General features: G+C 47.7%; 1 protein-coding gene across 1 annotated transcript in view; it reads right to left on the reverse strand.

Moving 5' to 3' along the window:
• The window catches only part of LOC129708874 (transcription factor SOX-13-like), a 116,960-nt gene extending 112,009 nt beyond the window's left edge, over positions 1-4,951 (reverse strand). Inside the window, 1 exon segment of the mRNA XM_055654916.1 lies at positions 4,696-4,951. The gene's annotated coding sequence lies outside the window, so the exon portion shown is untranslated.
• Positions 4,952-6,510: the final 1,559 nt, after the last annotated feature.

The raw sequence follows: 6,510 nt of genomic DNA on the forward strand, positions 1-6,510 counted from the left end.
GAGAGTGGTGAATTTCTGGAATTCTCTGCCACAGAATGTAGTTGTGGCCAGTTCATTGGCTATATTTAAGAGGGAGTTTGATGTGGCCCTTGTGGCTAAAGAGATCAGGGGGTATGGAGAGAAGGCAGGTACAGGATACTGAGTTGGATGATCAGCCATGATCATATTGAATGGCGGTGCAGACTCGAAGGGCCGAATGGCCTACTCCTGCACCTATTTTCTATGTTTCTATGCTGCCTGACCCGCTGAGTTACTCCAGCTTTTTGTGTCTATCTTCCGATTAGAAGGGACTGGTTTGAAATACAGAGCTGAGCCCCTTTGCTGTGTTTAAGAAGGAACTGCAGATGCTGGAAAATCGAAGGTACTCAAAAATGCTGGAGAAACTCAGCGGGTGCAGCAGCATCTATGGAGCGAAGGAAATAGGCAACGTTTCGGGCCGAAACCCTTCTTCAGACTGAGCTGTGTTGAGTTGGCGGCCTTGAAATAGGAGGGAAATTAGTGAAGGGAGAGGAAAATAATATCACCGAGTTAATAATAAATTGCATTTACATGCAAAGCAGTGGGCCGAGGATTATTTACTCTCTCCCTCCCTCCCTGGCTGAACAAACGCCAGCCGAAATACACACAAAACCAACATTTCAGTCTGAGCAAGGTCTGTTAACAAGGGGTTAGGATAACAAAGGAATTTCACAATCTGGTGTGACGGTCGGGACATTGTCCTCCCCGAGAATCTTCCTGAGCTCACAGTCAGAGACACTCTGGAGGTGTGTCGGAGGGAACTGCAGGTGCTGGTTTAAACCTGAGCCAAGACACAAAAATGCTGGAGTAACTCAGCGGGACGGGCAGCATCTCCAGAGGGAAGGACTGGGTGACGTTTTGGGTGGAGAACCTTCTTGGCGATAAGGGAAACAAGATTTTCCAGCATCTGCAGCTCCTTCGTGAACAGGGAAACAAGAGATTCAGGCGATGCAGTGGGGAGATAAGGAACAATGAATGAAAGATATGCAAAAAAAAAGTAACTCCGATGAAAGAAACGGGCCATTGTTAGTTTGCTGTTTGTTTTTGTGAAAACGAGAAACTAGTGCAACTTGGGTGGGGGGGGGGGGGGGGGGGAAAGATGTGTGGTCCAGTTGGGGAAAGATTGAGAGGGAATGCCGGGGCTACCTGAAGTTAGAGAAATCAATGTTCATACCACTGCCCGAGCGAAATATGAGGTGCTGTTCCTCCAGTTTGGGTTTGGACTCACTCTGACAATGGAGGAGGCCCAGGACAGAAAGGTCAGTGCGGGAACGGGAATTAAAGTGTTTAAGAAGGAACTGCAGATACTGGAAAATCGAAGGTAGACAAAAGGGCTGGAGAAACTCAGCGGGTGCAGCAGCATCTATGGAGGGAAGGAAATGGGTAACGTTTCGGGCCGAAACCCTTTGGGTTTCGGCCCAAAACGTTGCCCATTTCCTTTGGGTTTCGGCCCGAAATGTTGGCCATTTCCTTTGGGTTTTGGCCCGAAACGTTGCCCATTTCCTTCGCTCCATAGATGCTGCTGCACCCGCTGAGTTTCTCCGGCACTTTTGTCTACCGGGGGAATTAAAGTGCTTGGTAAACGAGAGATCAGGTAGGTTCAGGCAGGCTGAGCGGAGGTGTTCACAAAGGCTTTGCCACTCTGGTTCGAAGCTTTACTTTGGCTTTCGATACACAGGCAAGAGCGGCTGCAGCCCACACCAATGCAGCCACATTCATTTCAGCAGACTTGCAGCCTTGACAGAGGAGCGACGGCCAAACTGCAGTTCTCGCCTCAAAACCGAACAAAAACCAAACTTAAAAAAAAAAAAAAACAGCTGCAAAACCCGAGCAATTTCATTCCATCGTTCAAACTGGGAGGCACTAGTTTCCAGAGGATGTGTGGATTGAAAAGCTGCATCGCACAACAAAACAGTGCAGTCCCATTGCTTAGGACCACAGATACGAAACTCACATACAAAAACAGAAAGCAACTCTGGAGAGAAGGAATGAGTGACGTTTCGGGTCGAGACACTTCTCAGACTTGAAGCCACTCCAGCTACACTGGATCCGTCTGAAGGAGGGTCTCGACCCGAAACGTCACCCATTCCTTCGCTCCGGAGATGCTGCCTGTCCCGCTGAGTTACTCCAGCATCTTGCGTCTTATCTTCGGTTTAAAACCAGCATCTGCAGTTCCTTCCTATGCAACAGAACGAGCAGGGGAGTGGATTTACAATTCAGAATACGGACCGAAGGCGGGTGTCAGAGGTTACGGGGAGAAGGCAGGAGAATGGGGTTAGAAGGGAGAGGCAGATCAGCTGTAATTGAATGGCAGAGTACACGGCAGATCAGCCATGATCATATTGAATGGCGGTGCAGGCTCGAAGGGCCGAATGGCCTATTCCTGCACCTATTTTCTATGTTTACACCTGATGGGCCGAATGGTCTAATCCTGCCCCGATCGCTTATGACCTTATGAGGACCAACGTGCAGGATTAAAACGAGGAACTGGAACACATTAAATGATGTGTAGGAAGGAACTGCAGATGCTGGCTTAGACCGATGATGGGCATGAAATGCTGAAGTAACTCAGCTGGACAGGCGCTTCGGGTCGAGACCTTTCTTCAGACTGAAGCCCAAACTTCCCAATACATCACAAAATACCAAAAAAGGTTGCATCTCCCAGGAGAACAATGTCGTTACATTACACAGAGGTGTCCCTCAATAGTCTCTGAAGTTCAGTCAGCCAACCTTCACTGGCTACTTTGGAACTCATTTTACAATTAGAAATTTAAAATCACACTTTACATTTAAACTCCTGCAGCTCAAACCAGCCCACATTCGAGCAGGGAGAAAATACACAGGGGAACTTCGTTTTGGAAGTAGAAAAGCAAATGATTTAAAAACTAACCATTTAAATAACATATATTTAAGAAGGAACTGCAGATGCTGGAAAAATCGAAGGGAGACAAAAACGCTGGAGAAACTCAGCGGGTGAGGCAGCATCCATGGAGCAAAGGAAATAGGCGATGTTTCGGGTCGAGACCCTTCTTCAGACTGATGAAAATGATTTTTTTTTTTAATGATTTAAATAAAAGAAATAAGGGAACAGGCTCCATAAAATATCGGTCGGAAGGAACTGCAGATGCTGGTTTAAACCGAAGATACAAGACACAAAAAAAGCTGGAGTAACTCAGCGGGACAGGCAGGAATAGGACCCATTCCTTCTCTCCAGAGATGCTGCTGCCTGTCCCACTGAGTTACTCCAGCTTTTGGTGTCTATATCTCCATAAAAATCAGACGCCCTTTCTCCACCTCCCTGTACTATCAATCTTACTTCTTTCCGATGTGCACTTTAAATTTGATTTTCGTCGTGCCTCGGGTTGTTTTTGCACTCCAATCTTTGCACCATGGCGCAGTTTAACGCGGGTCGCTGTATCTAACATTTCTGCCTTTCACTTAAAAGAGTGGAACAGGGAATTTTCACAGCACCTTTCGGCGTGCCAGCCAGTCTGTCTTTGAACCAAGCTGAAAATAGCTTAATAAAGAGAATTGCATCTCTCCAGTCCCCCCCTCTATAGATAGGAAGACCACCTGAGTACATTATTTAAACCCCAGATGAATTGGACAACTTTTACTGATCCGGCGTTTTGAGGGCAGAACAGTGGTCTGTCTCAGCTGTGAGCATGTAGAATTAACCCAGGAGCGGAGACAGGAATGTACTGTGAAACAGACGCGCTCTGTGGCCGATCAATAGATGAACTCGCTAACAATCGCCCCATTTATTTCGGAAAAGGCACAGAGAGAGAGAGAGAGAGAGAGGAAAAAAAAAGTTTTGATGTAGAAAACAGGAGAGGGAGAAACTAAACAACTGGTTTCTGTAGTCAAGCTTGGCGCCAAACATGTCCCCCTCATTGTAATTCCCCTCCCCCCCCCCGAGCTTCCCAGCTTATTTAGTTTAAGTTTAGTTTAGAGACACAGTACGGAAACAGGCCCTTCGGCCCACCGGGTCGGCACAAACCAGCGATCCCCGCACATTTAACACTATCCTACAACCACTTGGGATCATTTTTACATTTGAACCTACAAACCTGTACGTCTTTGGAAATTTGTTGTAAAAAACATGTGATAATTGAGATTTTTTGGGGGGGGGGGGGGGGGGGGGGGGGGGGGGGGGGGGGGGGGAGGGGAAATAAAAATAAATACAAACTTAAAATGTAAATGCGATCAACGCTAAATGACCCTTTGTAATTTCCCAGCCGGCTCGCTGAAGCTTTTTGTGTTAAAACACACACACACACACTGGGTTGTACAGAGAAGTTTGAAGAGAAGTTAAGTTTTCCACTTTAAAAAACAAAAACCTTTTGGAAAACTGCAATTCAATTAGTGCTGTAAGTAAGTCCGTTTCTCTCTAAACAATAACAGTCAGACTCTCTCTCACACACACACACACACTCACACGCCTGGAATATCAGGAGGCGCTGATATTGACGAGGAGGTCGCTCCTGCTTTGAACTTTAACACAGGGAATTTAACAGCGAAAGTGAAAATGAAATGGGAGAGAGAGGGAGACACGGGCGCTGGATCTGTGTGGAATCAAAGAGGGGAGAGACTAGGCAACTTCAGGGCGCCAGGTACAATGAAAGCTTCCCTCCAGCCCCAGTCCCAGTCCCGTCCCAGAGTCGCCCCCACACTTACAGCGGACAGTGAGTCGTCGGCTTCTTTTGTTTCTCTCTCTGCTGCTTCGGTTCTTCTGCTGGGTTGTGTTTGTGTGTGTCGCTGACTTGTGTCCAGGAGCCTTGTTTAGCACCACACACACTCTCTCTCTTCCCACTTAGACAGGGAGGGGGTATAAAGGATGGGGAGAGAAGGAGGGGGTGAGTGAGAGAGACAGATTCCGAGCTGCCCGCTGCGGTGCTGCCGCCAGCACGTCTGTAGAAATCCGAATCTCCTCTCCCATTGTCAACCTCCCCCCCCCCCCCCCCCTCTCTCGACTCGCCGGCACTTAAAGGGGCAGGTCCCCGCATAGCCCTTGCAACCTTTGGCCGACGACAATCCGGTTAAAGGCGCGGTCCTGCCACTCTCCCAGCCGGGGTTAACACAAGCTAAACGCACTGCTCTCTAGAACCGAGCTTGACCAGTCCTTCGGTCCATCCCTTTCCTGCTGTAAATGCGTTGTTTGAATGAGAAAACAAAATGACAATTGAAATTTACTTCAATTCAAAATAGTTTACCATATCATAGAACTATATTTATCCCAGGAGGGAAATTTGTCTGCCAATAGTTATGAAACGACACAAAAAGCTGGAGTAGCTCAGCGGTGCTGGCTCGAAGGGCCGAATGGCCTCCTCCTGCACCTATTTTCTATGGGACAGGCAGCATCTCTGGAGAGAACATAGACAAAAGTGCTGGAGAAACTCAGCGGGTGCAGCAGCATCTATGGAGCGAAGGAAATAGGCAACGTTTTGGGCCGAAACCCTTCTTCAGAACATTCGCGGTCTTCTTTCTTCCTTCCAAAAGAAGGGTCTCGACCCGAAACGTCACTTGTTCCTTCCCTCCAGAGATGTTGCCCGTCCCGCTGAGTTACTCCAGCTTTTTGTCTTTTTGTCATCTTCGGTTAAAACCAGCATCTGCACAGCAAACTGTTCAGTTCCGTTTAGTTTATTGTCACGTGTACCGAGGTACAGTGAAGTACTTGGCGTTGCATGCTATCCAGTCAGCAGAAAGACAATACATGATTACAATTGTTTAAGAAGGAACTGCAGATGCTGGAAAAATCTATTACCAGCAGACCTATTCCTTCGCTCCATAGATGCTGCCTCACCCACTGAGTTTCTCCAGCATTTTTATCTACATGATTACAATTGATCAATTTACAGTGTGTAGGTACATGATGAGGGAATAACGTTTAGTGCAAGATAAAGCTTTGCCTCTCCCTGCAGCTTCTAAGATTGAAGGGAGACCTATATATATGAAAGTGTGAGAGTCATAGATAAGGTCGACAGTCACAACTTCTTTTCCCCCCAAGTGGACATATCAAAGACAGCGGCACGGTGGCGCAGTGGTGGTAGAGTTGCTGCCTCACAGCGCCAGAGATCCGGATTCGATCCTGACTACGGGTGCTGACTGTACAAATTTGTACATTCTCCCCGTGACAGCGTGGGTTTTCTCCAAGTGCTCCGGTTTCCTCCCACACTCCAACGACGTACAGGTTTGAAGGCTAATTGGCTTCTGTAAAATGGTACATTGTCCCCAGTGTGTGTCGGATAACTGTGGGGATCGGCGCGGACTTGGTGGGCCGAAGGGCCTGTTTCCGCGCTGTATCTCTAAACTAAACTAAACTAAACTGGGTTTCAGGTTAACGATACTACGTAGATGCAGCATCTCAGACACTCCTACTCCTCAGGGTTAGCCCGACGTTTTACGGACCGTGAACCTGGATTCACGGATTATCGGAATCCTCGGATGGATGCTCTCGACCCGAAACGTCACCTATTCCTTCTCTCCAGAGAT

Source organism: Leucoraja erinacea, chromosome 24 (assembly GCF_028641065.1).
Source record: "Leucoraja erinacea ecotype New England chromosome 24, Leri_hhj_1, whole genome shotgun sequence".
Classification (NCBI taxonomy): Eukaryota; Metazoa; Chordata; class Chondrichthyes; order Rajiformes; family Rajidae; genus Leucoraja; species Leucoraja erinaceus.